Below are 15,699 nucleotides of genomic sequence, written 5' to 3'. Positions count from 1 at the left end.
ATTTTATGGAGCTGCACACTTACAATGTGCACTTTTTAAATGCATATTCCAATTAACAAAAGGTTTGTTTAAAAAAGAAATCCTTCCTTACCCTGAGGTCATAAAAATATTCTCCTAGATTTTCTTCTAAATGTGTTAAAAATTTTGTTATTCACAAGTAAGCCTGGAATCCACCTGGAGTTGTGTGTGTGGTGTTAGTTGGGGATCTAATTTTACTTTTTCCATATGGATCACCACTTGTCCCAACACCATTTATAAAAGAGTCTGTCTTTTCCCCACTGGTTGGTGATGCCTCCCCGTCATATAGCAAGTTCTCGTTTATGCACAGTTCCACCCCTGGGCCCTTCTTCTCTTCTTCTGTTCATTTTATCTCTTTATAGCCTGATGCTGAAGGTGGTCTGCTTAATTTCCTTAAAAGTTTTTTTAAAAAAATAAATTTATTTATTTATTTTTGGCTGTGTTGGGTCTTCACTGCTGCGCACAGGCCTTCTCTAATTGTAGCGAGCAGGGGCTACTCTTCTTTGTGGTGCGCGGGCTTCTCACTGCAGTGGCTTCTCTTGCTGCGGAGCACGGGCTCTAGGCACGCAGGCTTCAGTAGTTGTGGCTCACGGGCTCTAGAGCGCAGGCTCAGTAGTTGTGGCGCAGGGGCTTAGTTGCTCTGCCACATGTGGGATCTTCCCGGGCCAGGGCTCGAACCCGTGTCCCCTGCATTGGCAGGCGGATTCTTAACCACTGCGCCACCAGGGAAGTCCCAAAAGTTTTAATATTTAGTAGGACACAGTGGAGGACTTGAAGACAGGAAATGGTGGAGTCAGAATGACGCTGTGTCGAGGTCACTTTGATGATTGAAGAAATGGATTTTAGAGGCCAAGGCAAAGGGTCAAGAGTCCAGCTGGTGGCTGCTGCAGTATCCAAGCCAGAGGGGAGCAGCATGGCCGAGGCGTGGGCTGATGTTGGATGTGTAATGGATGTAAAGCAGACAGGATTTGCTGATGGATCAGAAAAATTGGGGATCAAAGATGACTCCTTTTTTTTTTGGCCAAAGTAGCTGGTGGTGCCATTTGCTGAGATGGGAAGGCCTGGGGTGAAGCTGACAGGTGGGCCCTTAGAAAGTGCCTGACAAATGAATGAATGAATGAATGAATGAGAGTGGGGGTTGGTGGGGGAGTGAGCCGGCAGGGCCGCCCCACCTCCTGCAGCCCTTCCATCTGATGCCTTAGGGAGGATTAAGCACCATCCTCCTAGTTTAACACCATTAGTTGTTTCAGCACATGTGTGTCATTTCTCCCAACCACTGTCATCGCTGGTGGGGAGGAACATCTTCCCTGTCCGTGCGATGGCACCTCCCCACCCCCGCCCTGGCTCAGAGCAGGGCCCCCAGATTCACGGTCCCAGGACACTGGCCTCCAGACTCACAGGAGGTGCGAGGCACCTGGGGAGGACTGAGCAGGCCGCTGAGGCTGCAGGACCAGCTTTGTTACTCAACTCCCTCCTCAGTAAAGGAAGTGGCCTGGGTGAGTCTCCAGTCATTTGAGGGTGGGGGGTGGGCGGGGCCTGTGCTATCAGCCAGGGTGAAGGAAGGAGCCCCTGGCACGTGGGCATGAAGGAGGCCCTGCCACCACTGTGGAGAAGCTTATAGCCTCAGAGGCCCTGCCTGTGTGTGGGGCCTCTGACCAGGGCGGGTTTTTTTGCTCTGTTTACAGCCTGCTTCTGGCTCATCATCCCCGGCTATTATGAAAACACCTTTAGTGCATAAAACGTGGAAAATTGCGTCTGAGCACTCAAGCTGAGTCATTTTTCTGAGCAAGCCTTCAGTCGGGGCAGTGTTTTGGGTGGGGTGGGGCTCTGTGTAGGTCTGCGTTTAGCCTGTGGGCAGCCCCAGGTGGCCTGGCCAGCCGGCCAGCTCGAGGCCCAGGGTGCAGGCTTCGTTCTTAAAATCAAGAACGATTTTAAGCCTCTTGTGTGTGTTGAGAGTGAAGCCCTGTCACCAGGATGGCTGAAGAGCAGGGAGGGACCCCTGGGTTCTCAAGTCGCCAGATAAAAATGGGGGCGTGTTGGGCCGGGGTGGGGGGAAAGATGAGGAAGAGAAAGGGCAGGGAGCGTCTCAGCTGGGGGTGGGGAGGAAGGCCAGGCTCAGCCTGTGTCCTTCGCTGCCCGTGCACCCGGGAGCCCTTGGCTTGAGCACTGTCCATCCCACCACAACCCTGGCCAGGGGTGACCTTCACACTGGGGCCCGGCATGACTCTTGGCTGTAAGGGAAGGAGGGACGAGGGTGGGAGAGGAGAAACCAGTCTTTCTTAAGCAACTACTTCACGCCAAGCCCTTGGCTAAGCTTGTTCTTAGGGCCTCGCGCCTGGTCCAAGAATGCTGGATGCTTGCCGGCTGCAAGGCCTTGGGCCAGTGACTTCACCTCCTAAGTGCTCTGTCCTCATCTGCCTCATCTTCCTCATCTGGCCTCAGGCTTGTTGTGAGGATCAAGTGAGATGATGCAAAGGCACAGTCAATAAATGGCCCTTCATGTTTTTATAAACAGTAATGGTATGGTTCACATTTATTGAGTACACCCTGTACCAGGCTCTATGCTAAGTGTTTTCCTCACAGTAACTGACTTGATCCCCCCCCGGCAACTCTGAAGTAAGTTTAGTCCCATTTTATAGCTGAAAACACTGAGGTGCAGAGACATTAACTTGTCCAAGGCCACAGGAACACTAATGCTGGAGCCAGAATTCTGACCCAGGGGATAATAATTTATGTATTATTAAATACATCAAGTCAGTTGGATTAAATTGGTGTTTCTCAATGTGAATTCTCCAGAACCTTTGCCTTTGCTCCATTTAAAAACTTTGCTTCACCATCCGATAAGCATGTACAATGCTGGAACATTGCATTCTCCTTCTGAGAGATTCATAGGTCACTCTGATATATCAAAGGCTCTCAGATGTGCTGTGATGAAAAGGGAAAAAGCAAAGAAGCTGTTTATGTTTAACCCAGCATTTCCAAGCTTGTCTGCTCTCAGAGCCTTATTTCTGAGATGCCCTTAATAAGATGAAGCTGGAGACGTACACATTTTCACGAGGCACTGCTGACCTTCAACTGCTGCATCACAGGTCTTTTACTGTCTTATGGGGGCACCCCGTGGACCACCCTGGTTTAAGGACCCTGTATTGTTCCTTTGTTCTCTCATTCATTCATTCAACAAATGTCTCTTGAGTTCTCACAGGCACAATGACAGGTAGAGAAGATGCAACTTCTATTTATTTATTTATTTTCGGCTGCACTGCAAGGCATGCAGTATCTCAGTTTCAAAACCAGGGACTGAACCCATGTCCCCTTCAGTGGAAGCACAGAGTCTTAACCACTGGACTGCCAGGGAAGTCCCAAGAAGATGCAACTTCTTTTTTAAGAATCTCATAGTCTGACGGAGGAGACAGTGTGATCAGAAGTTGCAGGGACTCGGGGGCTGAGTGGATGGCACCTACCCCGCCTGGAGCCAGGGAGGGCGTCCTTGAGGAGGCGTGGCCTCAAGCAGGTCAGGTGAAGAACGTTGGGTGGTCAAGGCTGAAGGTGAGTCTTTGTACAATCTGTGGAAAAGCTCTGCAGTATCTCAACTTGCAGGACATCCCTGGGATTATCGGATTCCAGTCTATGAAGGCTATTTTACAACTCTGCAAATTGCAGGTAACTGATAGTGATTCAAACTAATTCCTGTCTACACTGTAGATTCTGAACCGATCTGTAGAACAGACTGACTTCCCCTCCTCAGTATTGCCTCTGTGTCCACATTCGTTTCAATAGTCCTGATCAATAAATGTGTCTGTTCGTCACATTCTCTTTTGAACTGATTATAATACCTCTCTTATTGATTTAGGAGTATAATACACTCTTTTTTTTTTTGCGGTACGTGGGCCTCTCACTGTTGTGGCCTCTCCCGTTGCGGAGCATAGGCTCCGGACGCGCAGGCTCAGCGGCCATGGCTCACAGGCCCAGCCGCTCCGCGGCATGTGGGATCTTCCCGGACTGGGGCACGAACCCGTGTCCCCTGCATCGGCAGGCGGACTCTCAACCACTGCGCCATCAGCGAAGCCCATAATACACTCTTTAACACCTGTTCATTTTTATATATGTGTGACAGTCACGATTCTACCTCTTTCTAAAAGGATAGTAGCAGGAGGCTCCCCAGGCAGAGGGACACACAAGCAAAGGCCCGGAGGCTTGCCATCAGCACCTGGCAGTGAGCAGCGGGTGGGATGACCCAGATTCTCACCGGAGCAGACGGTCAGGAGTTGCCGAAATGGGCTGGTTTTTCAGCCTCCACTTACGAAGGGTGGAGGCAGCTGGAGTAAAACGAAAACATGCTAGTTGCCAGGCATCGATGTGTATGGAAACTGGGGACTGCGCGGCTCTGTGTCACCTCCTGATTAGTGTGTCTGCAGGGGAGTTGAATGCACTTCTGCAGTGGGATCCATTGCCTCTTCTGACACCGCCATTGAAGCAGTCTTTCCTCACCGGCGGTCAGGGAGCAGACAATCGGCATGGCCACTTTGTTTAATGAGCTCGCCCTGGCGCACAGACGCAGGGAAAACTTACTAAGAACAGAAGTGAGCAGGGACACCTGAAGCCTTGTGTCTGAAACCAGGCTTGTTAGAATCCCCAATCCTAGGCACCAGAGCCCTTAAGTTAATTAGCTAAAAAAATTCCTGAAATGCACAAAAGGTGAAAGAAACTGGACTCTTTATCTAGGGATGTCATATAATATATGTACCATTTGAAGGAAGCTGGCTTGGGCTCTTCCAGCCTCGCCGCAAGTGACCTCAGGCTCTGGGGGAAGGATTTCTTCATTTCTCTTCCTCCTCTCTTGTTAATTTGTTGCTGGTAGCTCTGGCTGAAGTGCTGATGGAACCCCCCTTTCCTGGCCTCCCCAGGGTGGGTCCTGTTTGGGGGCCCTCGGCCAGGCACGGCTTTGTCCCCATTCCCTGCCGGTGTGCCACTGTCAGGGTGTTCAGTGGGGCACAGCACTGGGCATCTGTGATGTGCCAGGCTCTGTGCTGGGTACCCATGACCCAGACCCACTCTGCTGTCACAGAGCTCACTACCATGCTGAAGGGTCAGGGCTGTGGGCACAGGGGAGGCCCCATTGGATGTTCCTGCATCAGTGGGGGACCCCGTGTAGGCAGCTGAGGGGCCAGAGCTGGCAAAGGGGAAGGAAATGGCCATCCAGTCTCAGTACCTGCCCAGACTGGCTTCTGAGCTCACGTAGACACTCTGGACAGACTCCCAGGAATGCAGGGAATGGGGCTGAGGGACTGGGGCGATGGCTGGACCCATTTCCCTGGGACTGGGTGGTCACTGCGCCTTCCCTGAACCCCTCAGGCCTTCTGTATGGGTGGGGCCCCTACATCCCCTTCTTCCCTGGCAGGCAGCCCAGCATGAACCTCTCTGCTCCCCAAGCTCTGCTTTCTTGTCTGAGTTGCATAACAATCTGCCCAGACCAGCTCTGTACCTTGTGCACCCAAGACTGTAGCCCAGCACTGACCTTTGGCTAAAAAACCCCAACGAGCCAACCAAACAGACCTCTGGCATAGGGAAAGGCTATTGGTGGTTCTGGGCAGTCTTTCTGGGCAACTGGCTCTTGGGGACTGGCTGGGCCTGGAGTGAGCTTGGGTGAGTCCCAGTGAGGGGTCCTCCTGGAAACTGTGTCCTCCTGGCGAGAGGCCCAGCATCCCATCTGTGGGGCCTGCCTGGAGAATTTATCCTACACACACACACACACACACACACACACTCATGCAAAGGGATGTCATCACAAGGGTAGTCATCACAGCACTGTTGTCTTAGCAAGACTAGAAATAACCTACGTATCCAACAGTGGCGGAGGGGGATAAGGGATTCCGGGCGTCCCCTCAGTGGAGTGCTGCAAGCCCGGAAAAAGAACGAGAGTCCCTGGAGTGTGCTCACAGGGGAGGGGGCAGCTCCTCTGTGCCCATCCCTCAGAGGCTGCCGTAAACCCTGCAGCCGGGGCTCCCACGTCCCTTAGAGGCCCACTCCCCATGCAGCCTCACTCAGCGCCCTCTGCATCACACTGCTCTGTCCCTGCTGGGTACTGGGGCTGGGGCAGAAAGGTGAGCTGGAAGACCTCAGAGCCAGGTGGGCTGCCAATCCCAGCTGTGTGGCCTACAGCAACCTATTCGCTGCTTTTTTGCCTCAGTCTCCCCATCTGTAAAATGGGGACAATTTACCTACCTCGCAGGTGAGGTGAGCACCTGGTACACAGAGTAGGTGTCCGACAGAGGGGAATGTGACTTTCAGGTTCTGCCCAGTGGGAACTGTGGGCGTGCAGATCAGAGGCCGGGTGGGTTCAGGAAGGTGGGGGAGCCGCGGGCAGGGAGGAGCAGGGGCTCAGGCTGCGGCCTTGCCTGTCACATGCTCTGTGTGCGCCCACGGCAGACGAAGGGAAGAGTTCACGCCGCTGTTTCCTGAGGGAGGAGGAGGCACATCAGGCGACACAGGGTGACAGCCCCAGCCCTCACCCCGACCCCCCCAGCCCCCGCCTGTATGGAGATTCACCTGGCACTGCTGGGGTGGTGGTGACCTCAATTCACCCACGGGTGCTGGGGGCTTGCCCCAGAGCTGCGTTTGCTCAGTGAGCTCGCTACGTGAATAGAGAAAACGATTCGAGGGAACTTCTGGGGGAGCTGGTGGATACTGTGTGGGGTGATGCTTCCCAGGGTTCTAAGGGGCACAGGGTATGCTGAGCTGGAAGGTACGGGGGTCTGAGAAGGAAGTTCCCACTGGGCCTGGAGGCCGGGGACCCAGCCCTGCCCGGGGTCCTCCATGGTGTCTGAAGGTGTCCGACCCCCTGGACCCACAGACTCTCAGTGGGCTCTGTAGGGAATCTCTTTCCCCTCAGGAAAGTTGGACTTCTTTTCTCAATTAAACTCTTCATCACTTTTCTTTTGTTACTGACTTGATGATTTCCCCCTTTCACTTCCCCTCCTCCTTTAAGCTTATATCTCATTGTTATTCTTTTAATAAACTTTAAAATAAGAAATACATGTTATCTTTTTTATATCTTTCAAGGACCCCATGAAGAAGATTTACAATGTCCTTATTAAAAAAAAACAAACAGGGCTTCCCTGGTGGCCCAGTGGATAAGAATCTGCCTGCCAACACAGGGGACATGGATTCAATCCCTGGCCGGGGAAGATCCCACATGCCGCGGAGCAACTAAGCCCGTGCACCACAAGTACTGAGTCTGTGCTCTAGAGCCCGTGAGCCACAACTACTAAGCCCGCGTGCCTAGAGCCCGTGCTCTGCAACAAGAGAAGCCACTGCAATGAGAAGCCCACGCACCGCAACAGAGAGTAGGCCCCGCTCGCTGCAACTAGAGAAAGCCTGCGCACAGCAACAAAGACCCAATGCAGCCAAAAATAAAACAAACAAATAAATAAATAAATTTATAAAACAAACAAACAAAAAGGGACTTCCCTTGCGGTCCAGTGGTTAAGACCTTGCACTTCCATTGCAGGTGGTGCAGGTTCTATCCCTGGTTGGGGAACTAAGATCCCACATGCCTCCACACAGAGCGGCCAAAAAAAAACCAACCAAAAAAACAAACATACAATGTCCTTATTTTTCAGATGAGGAAATAGTCAGCGAGGACAAGGGACCTGGCTGAGGTCACCCTACTGGTAAGAGGCCAAGGCCCAGTCTCACTCACATGCCTTCCTGGCTCCCCGACACCAGGCCCCGGCTGGCACTGGGCCATAGGGCTGAGCAGAGCAGGCTGGCCCACGTGGGCCGGGGCAGTTCACAGCCCACAGAAGCGGGCAGGGGCCTGACCTGTGGGTTTGGGAGGTATGTCGGGGAGGCCTCCAGAGGAGGGGGTCTTGGGATCTAGGGGTGAGGGAAGGAGGGTAGGAAGGGGATTCTGGTGGAGGAAAAAGCACGTGCAAAGGCCAGGTGGTGTGGGGAAGGCAAACTTAGGCCAGGGTGGCTAGAGTGAGGGTGCAAATGGAGAAGGATGGGGTCAGGGCTGCACTCAAGAGGTGGGAGTGGGAGGTGAGGGTAGTGGAGTCAGATGGGGCTCGGTGCCCCCAAGGCTACAGGGAGGAGAACCCTGGCCGGGCACGTCCCAGACACTTACCAAGGCTGGGCCGGGCCCTCAGCTGCCTGGGTCCAGGGCCAGCTAGAATGGGCATCTTGTCTCACAGGCTTAGGATCCCAGGACAGGAACAGGAAACTCTGGCCGAGGAGCCAGGAGACAAGCTCAATGGTTCTTCCAGCCGAGAGGGGCTGAAGATCCTGGAAACCAACTCCTCTCTTCAGCTCTTCCCAGGACTTAGGTGCCCAGGTTGGGATCTGCAGAGACTCTGGGTCCTCATGCTGCCTTCCTAAAAACCTTATTTACATTAAAGTGTTAATGACTCATACAGCTTACAATGTAGTGGTTTCTCCACTCCGGCTATTCAGAAGAATCATCTGAGGTGTGTGTGAAGGTAATGACCATTGTTTATATAAAAATGACACATGCTCGTTCTCAGACAAAACAAAACAAGCAATCTAGAAAAGTACAAAGAAGGAAGCCATAAATCCCTCCATTAGAATGCCAACTTCCTGAGCACAGGATTTTTATCTCTTCTGTTCTCTGCTGTATTCTCAGCTCCTAGAGCTTTCTGGCACAGAGTAGATGCTTAATACAGCCCATCATTTACTGTTAACATTTGGTGAACGTCATCTGTACACAGAGAACTTTGGAGAGACAACAAGGTACAGGTAGAGAGAAAGGTAAATAGGTGGAAATAATTTTTAAAAATGGGATTGTACCACACGTGCTATATTTTAAACTACTTAATTTTAATTGAGTTTAACAGAAAGAAAATGAAAAAATTGCTGAATCTTAAATAAATTTTTACTTTCCACAGAGATATTAGTTCATAATGAATGTCTCTAACAGTAAGAAAAAATTATGAAACTCATTAAGAGATTGGAGTCTTGGGGAAAAAGAATAAACCCTTCACTTTTGGCAGGCTCAGTATTTCTTGGGATGAAAAAGATGATCACTTCCTGTATACATCCTCCCTCCTCACACGCTACAGTTCCTGATTTTGATGCTAATATTTTCACTTTGTCAAGGTTTATAACACATATTCTGTTCTGCAACTATAATTCTCCTAGTATTTCGTCTTAGTCCTGTACTTAAATAGATTCCATTCCATTTTTTAAGCTCACTGTGCCCCTGAGTTTTGCACTCGGAGTCATTTCTTGGCTGAATCAGGAAAATCTGTGAAGGACTTTGAATGAGACCAACAACAAAAAAGACTGGTGGGTGTCCTGCATGTAGGGACTCATGCCATTCATTGTCTTTGAGCAAATCTAAGTTGTAGAAAACCTAGAGTAGGGCTTGTCTATCAGAAATGCAAATGGATTTTGTCCAGTGGAATACAACTGACTGCTGTCTGTGGCCATTCATCAGTTTTACACGTATATGTAAATTCATTTCAGTATTTCTTATCTGCCTATATATGTGTGTGTTGTTCCAATTTTCCTTTGAATCAATTGGAAAATATTACTTGTTCCCTAATTACTTAATGAGTTTAATAAAAATTTTGACATGTGTTCATTTTATATTGTCTGAGAGTCATGATTTTACCTTTGAAAAATGGACACTTTTTTTTTGGCTGTGCTGTGTGGCTTGCGGGATTTTAGTTCCCCAACCAGGGACTGAACCTGGGGCCACGGCAGTGAAAGTGCCGAATCCTAGCCACTGGACCGCCAGGGAACTCCCCAAAACGAACACTTTTAATGGTTAGCTAGATTTCATGGCTGAGTATGGTTTTTTTTTTTTTTCCTTCAAAAAAAGGCTCAAGGGTGCTATTTTCCTCGACCCTTTCCATGTTGTCTACGAATCCAAACAACCTTACTGGGTGTCAAATTCTTGGTTTCCCCCTTTCCATACCACTTCGAACACTCAGCTCCCTTGTCTTCTGGTCCTGAATGTTGCTGTGGAAAAATCTGAGGCTGTCAACCAAAAAAAAAAACAAAAAACAAAAAACAAAACAACCCTCACAAGGCTACAAATAAGGAAAGAGTTTATTTGGGGTCTTAAGGATTTTAAGTCAGGAGACACAGACTTGGGTAAAACCAAAAAAGTGTTCCAGGGGAGAGGAAGAGTCAGGGGCTTGTAAAGGCAAAAGCCACGAGGCTGTGCTGACGCAAGAAAGGAAATATTTGTCCTTAAGGGATTGGCTGTCATGAATTATTTGAGGGTAAGGGTCCAATATGTATCTGGAGTTTCTGGGACATTGGACAGATGTTCTGGATGCCTGTGTTAAGACGAGAAGATTCCATCTGGGCTGAGGCATGCTTAAGTCACACTCCCTCAGTGGCCTCCGGCTCCATTTTAGAGAGCTCCCTTAGCAATACTGACTCCACTTTTATTTTCTTTTCATGAGGCCAGACTGATTTTTCTCTCCCCTCATTGTTGACTTGGTTTTTCCTCATGGGTGCCTGAAGGGTTGTTTTCTTTATCCTTAAAGTCCAGCAACTCCACCGGATTCAGTGTGCTCCCGGTGTTGATCAGTCTGAATCCCTCTTGTACCCTTTCAATCAACACAGTGGGTTCTCCCTTTGGTTCAGGGACAGTTTCTCTAAACATTCTTTTGCTTTAGCTGTTGGATAATCTACTTCAGGGACTCCAAGCCCTCTGAGGTGGGAAGGTCTGTGTTCCATAATGATCATCTTCTCTTTAGTTGTTTGAATTTATGTGTCCTCTTTCTCTGAATTCACTGTGACTAGTTCAAGTTTCTCTCCGTGCCATGAATTTGCTTTTCAGACCTGGGCCCTGTGTTGTAACTCCGTTTTTAGATGTGCAGTGGTCCTGCTTGGGTCCTTCGTGTGTGTCCTTTCCTCTTCAAGCTCTCTTTGCATCTCCTGATGCTATATATATATATTTTAAATTAATTCATTTATTTTTGGCTGCGTTGGGTCTTGGTTGCTGCGCGCGGGCTTTCTCTAGTTGCAGCGAGCGGGGGTTGCTCTTTGATGCAGTGTGCAAGCTTCTCATTGGGGTGGCTTCTCTTGTTGTGGAGCACGGGCTCTAGGCACACAGGCTTCAGTAGCTGTGGCTCGCGGGCTCTAGAGTGCAGGCTCAGTAGTTGTGGCGCAAGGGCTTATCTGCTCCACGGCATGTGGGATCTTCCCGGACCAGGGCTCGAACCCGTGTCCCCTGCATTGGCAGGTGGATTCTTAACCATTACGTCACCAGGGAAGCCCCTGATGCTATTTTTTAATCGTCTCTCCTCTGTGCTCTTTTTATATCCGACTCATCTTCTCATTAACTTTTCTCTCTCCTGAAGCTATTAGTTTCAGGGAAGCTGCCTTTGATCCTCAGCCCCATCCCCTCCCAGCCGTGCCCTCATAAGATTTTCTTCCCCTTCCTGGCAGTTGGCAGGGTGACTCGCAACTCCCCTTGCGAGTTCTTTTCATCTTGCTCAGTTAATTTAGCAACTCCACCACTTCTCACATGGGAACCAGGCTGCCTTCCCCCAGAAGGAGGGTTTCGAGAGCTGTGTTGTTTTTAGTCTGCTTTTTGGGAGCCCAAATGTGCAGGGGTTGGGGGAGACTCCCCCCACCGAGGCCACCCTTGCTGGGGGCACAGGTCTTCTGTTTCCTGCCATCCCTCACATACCCTGCACCCCAGACCCCCTCTGCCCAGCCAGTCAGGCCTGTGTCCTACTCCCATGTCCCAGGCAGCCCAGGATTCGTGAGGACGGAGGGCCCTGGAGGCCACTGCTCTGGAGATTGTCGGCTCATTCTCTTCATAATTTGTCGTTGTTGCTCACTTTGTCAGGTACTGGGGTAGGGAAAGTCTGTGTTCTCCCCTCACTCTGCCTTCTAAAGTCTGAAATCCTCTCCTAGGCAGCCTCTTAACAAATGCAAATCTCCAGGTCCTGCCCACCCAGAGGCCTAGAGGCCCAGAGACTCGGATGCTGTGGGTCTGGGTGGGACCTCTCCCTTCCCATCCCAAGTGATGTGGGTGTACAGGTCAGGGTTGAGGACTGCTGAGTCATTTACCAGGGCCATTTACATTTTTGTCAGATCAAAGGAATGTGTCTCATTATGTAAAATCACATGGCTATGAACATTTCATAGTTTTGGAATGTCCTAGTGGGTGAGCATATTGGATCACTCATTCTATTGGTGAGGATTCTGAGGCCCAGAGAGGGAAGTGACTTGCCCAAGGTCACGTAGCAAGTCAGCAACAGGTTTGAAGAACTGAACAGACAGGTTTGAAGAACTGGAAATTCCAACCCCAGATATGGGGCCTCGGGATCAGGGTAGCCAACTTCAGAGGGCAGGAAGGTCTCTGCCTGTGGCATGAGCAGCTCACTTCCCATCTTGGGGCCTTGAAGAGAATATGTGGTTGTGGCCCTTCCCCTGGGGAAATTCGGTCCGGAGCGTCACTGGGGACGGGGGCCAGGCCAGGAGGCACACCACCAATCCAAGCCCTCCCAGGAGGAGTGACCCCACTTCCCCTCATGCCTGCCTCACCCCATTCACCCACTGCCCCATAGCCACGCTCTCATCACCAGCCCAGGACCTGGTCAGGACCTTGGGCCAGGTGGCAGGTTGAGTTGTCCTGGTGAGGAAGCAGCATCAGAATAGATGGGGAATCTGGGATCAAGGCTAAAAAAGGGTCGGTCAGGCCTTTCTGGGAGGGTCCCACACCTGCCCAGGGAAGGGGCTGCAGGAGCAGTATGGGCCATGACAGGGCAGTGCAGCTTGACCCTCCATCAAGAGGATGGGCCAGGGACTTCCCTGGAGGTCCAGTGGTTAAGACTCTGCGCTTCCACTGCAGGGGTGTGGGTTCAATCCCTGTCAGGGAAGATCCCGCATGCCGTGGGACTTGGTCAAAAAAAAAAAAAGGATGGGCCAGGAGCCTCTGGGCAGCTGGGTCGAGCTCTCAGCGTGTCCTGGGTGTTGTCAGCCCCCGGCCTGTTCTCGTCCTGCCCCACCAGCCTGGTGACATCAGGCAGCCTGAGGAGAATCCCGGGCCCAACACCTGCCTGGTTTCAGGGCTCAGCTGCCTCAGGGACTAGCAGGACCCTCTCACAGGTTGCGGTAAGGGTGGATTCCTGTAAAGGCATGGGAAGCGCAGGCTTCCTGTAATGGAGCTGCTGAGCTTGGAATAGATCCATTCCACAGGGAAACAAGAAATACTTGATTGGAGTATTTTTGTGAGGAGATGGGGAAAAGGAATCTCATCCTTCCCCATAATAAAGCTGCAACTGCTTTTCTCTCTGGGCCATTTCTGCTCTTTCCTTGCTAAATGCCCCCTCCTCCTCCTCTCCCACCCCCACCTGGATTCCTCTCTGTTGTTCAATCCCAGCCCTCTGTTTGCACAGCTCTTACCAAAACAGGGGGGGCTGACAGTAGCCCCCGAGGGTGTCCCGCTGAGTGTGTGAATGAGGACGGTGGCCACGGCTTGCCCAGCGCTTGCCATGCTCTGGGAAGTCCAGGAAGCGAGCCTTGTGGCAGGACCGCCCTGACCCCATTAGACACAGGAGCGCCCAGGGAGAAAGTGCCAACTTGGGATTCAGACTCAGGCCACCCAGGCCCCAGCTGCTGCTGCAGCCGACCTTGAACCCATCACAACATGCACGGGCTTCTTGGCTCTACAGCAAGCCCAGGAGGAGACAGGCCAGGTATCTACCACCATCCCACCAAATCCCATTTTTCAGATGAGAAAGCGAGGCTAAGGGAAGCTAAGGGCTCACGTGGCTGATATGCCCCAGAGCCTGCACTCACCCTGTTCTGCAGCTCTTTCGACTGTTTTAGTCTGAGCTGCACCATGGACTCTGTACACCTCTCCATGCCCGATCCTCCGGCTGTCCCGGCCACCCTGCCGAGCACACCATCTGCTTGGTCTGTGATGGGGCAGCTCCCTTCCTCTTCCCCAAGGCTTGTCTCCCCCACCAGATTGCAGGCAGCTGGTCATTATGGCGAACTGTCATCAGGCTTTTTTGCCTGGTGTTTACAATTCCTAATTTGTTCTCCCCATTTTGTAGTGTTGAGTCCTCTCCTCACTTTGGAGAAGGCTTGGCTCTCAGGTAAGGACGTGCAGAGCTAGCTCAGTCCTGGGTCTTGGTTTCAGGGAGCCCCTGTGTGCTCCTGGGAGGAGCTGTACTGTCCAGGGAGCCTGCTGAGGCCTTCTTCAGTCTCTCTGAGGCAGGGTCTCTTAACTTTCTAGGGGTGCTGGTCTCTTTGACCATCTGAAGAAAGTCGTGACCCTTCTCCCAGAAATCTGCACAGACATACAAAAAGAGTACATACAATTTAGAGGTTTATACACCCTCTGACATCCATCCCTGGGTCTTCCAGGGGTTCCTAGAGTCTGTATTGAGACCTCCTATGTTAGGAGGTGCTGTCTGCCAATTTCCAGAACCCAGAATCTGGTTGCTTATGATGATTAGATAGCTGGATGTGTCCATGCCTGAAGGAGGCTTTTTTTTTTGCTTTTTGTAGATTCATTTACTGCTTTAAAGTTTTTAACTGTTCAGCAGTTACAGGAATTTTTTTTTAATCAGAAAGAAAAATATTTACATCTCAAATACAAAAGAAAATTTTAAATTATTCTTGGTTGATCTCTAAAACCCAACCACTTACATGCTCATGATTTTTTTTTTACCAACCCACTTTATCTATTCAACATGTGCATCCTGTGTACTTACTAAACATTTACTTGCACTTGTATTTTCTGTGTCAGGTTTATTCTCTCACCCTGGAGAGAGATTTCACATGTTGCTTCCTCTTCTCAATTGCATTGTCAGGATTAAGGCTTATGGCATCAAAAGTTCCTTTGTCAATACAAATATGAAATCCAGACAGCTTTGTGGAAGGATTCAAAAAGTCGTCTTCTTTTTTTATAACTTAAAAAAAAATTAATTAATTAATTAATTTTTGGTTGCACTGGGTCTTCATTGCTGCACGTGGGCTTTTCTCTAGTTGCGGCGAGCGGGGGCTACTCTTCACTGTGGTGTGCAGGCTTCTCATTGCAGTGGCTTCTCTTGTTGTGGAGCATGGGCTCTAGGTGCACGGGCTTCAGTAGTTCTGGCACGCGGGTTCAGTAGTTGTGGCTCTCGGGCTCTAGAGCACAGGCTCAGTAGTTGTGGCACACGGGCTTAGTTGATCAGCAGCATGTGGGATCTTCCTGGACCAGGGCTCGAACCCGTGTCTCCTGCATTGGCAGGTAGATTCTTAACCACTGACCCACCAGGGAAGCCCCCAAAAGTCTTCCACGTTCAACATAATGTTAGATAAACCTTCTTTCTCTATAATACTTCCAGAAAGCTGTATTGCAGAAGGAGAGTAATCCATTTCAGAAATATTAGAGAAACCAAATTTTGCCTCCTATTCTTTTAGTGATCTCAAGCCATATTCTTCAAGATCTTCATTTTCTCCCAGTTTCCCTCACTTCCTTCTCTATCAGACCAACAAGGTTAGCCAGTAGAACGCCATTCCCGTCCCAGTATCAAGCACTGATGCATCCAATGGAATCTTGTGTTTCTGCCTTCACCTTATTAGTCAAGCCATAACCAGATCTCTCCTGTATCCCCATACTCTTGGCAAGTTTGCAGCTCTCTCTCATAGACAGCATCCCAATGCTCTCAGGTGCCCAGTGCAGACGGGGTGAAGTCATCC

Source organism: Globicephala melas, chromosome 2 (genome assembly GCF_963455315.2).
Source record: "Globicephala melas chromosome 2, mGloMel1.2, whole genome shotgun sequence".
NCBI classification, from domain to species: Eukaryota; Metazoa; Chordata; class Mammalia; order Artiodactyla; family Delphinidae; genus Globicephala; species Globicephala melas.
This window is presented reverse-complemented; position numbering follows the sequence as displayed.